Genomic DNA, 1,146 nt, shown 5'->3' on the forward strand with positions numbered 1-1,146 from the left:
CGTTCCCAAAGACAAAGCTATAAAGAAGTTCGTCATTCGGAACATAGTGGAGGCCGCAGCTGTGAGGGACATTTCTGAAGCGAGTGTCTTCGACGGTGAGTGAGCCATGGTACTCCTCTTTTGAAGGCTGTGTTCGTTTTAGCGTCTCCGGCAATTTCCACCTATTTCAAGATTGTTGCTATTAAAGAAAAAGGCATGTCTGTCTTTAAAAAGATAATGTTAATAAGCTAACAGGCCCAGGCCTGTAATCCTGGCCCTCTGGGAGGCTGAAACGGGAGGATTGCTTGAGCTCATGAGAGCGAGACCTTCGTCTCTGCTAAAAGTAGAAAAACTAGCCGGGCATCGCGGCAGACATGTGTACCCCCAGCTATTCGGGAGGCTGATACAGAACGATATTTTGAGCCCAAGAGTTGGAGGTTGCTGTGAGCTATGATGACTTGCAAGAAAAAAAAAATTTAGGTAATAAGATTCTGGAATAGGTATTATGGCTGGTGCACTGGTGGAAGGCATTGGATGCTTGGTTTATTACTTCTGGGGTGTGGATTTATATCCTATGATGTCAAGATGAGCTTACAGGATGGTGATGGTATTGGTTTGTGAAACTGACAGTTATACTTATTATGTGCTTGGGTATCAGAAGCTGAACATTCGTTTTGAATACTTTTTTTTTTTGAGGCAGCCTCAACCTGTCACCCTGTGTAGAGTGCCATGGCATCACAGCAACTTCAAACTCCTAGAATGAAGTGAGTCTCTTGTCTCAGCCTCCTAAGTACCTGGGACTACAACACCCGGCTAGTTTTTGGTTATAGTTGTCATTATTGTTTGGCAGGCCCAGGCTGGATTTGAACTCGCCAGCTCTAGTGTATGTGGCTGGTGCCTTAAGCTGCTTGAGCTACAGGTGTGGAGCCTGAACATTCGTGTTGGTAGTGAGAAAGTTTTATAGATGTGCCTGACAAATTTAAGTAAGCTTAGTTTTGACTGAGCACAAGCAAGAAATACCAGTGCAAGGTGGTAGGTAAATTATCTAACATTAAATTTTTCTTTTCAGCTCAGCGCCTGTGGCTCAAGTGGCTAAGGCGCCAGCCACATACACCTAAGGTGGCGGGTTTGAAACCGGAAATTAGGACACCCATAATTACATCCGGG

The sequence above is a fragment of the Otolemur garnettii genome, unplaced genomic scaffold (genome assembly GCF_000181295.1).
Source record: "Otolemur garnettii isolate 467f Iridium unplaced genomic scaffold, OtoGar3 scaffold00043, whole genome shotgun sequence".
NCBI classification, from domain to species: domain Eukaryota; kingdom Metazoa; phylum Chordata; class Mammalia; order Primates; family Galagidae; genus Otolemur; species Otolemur garnettii.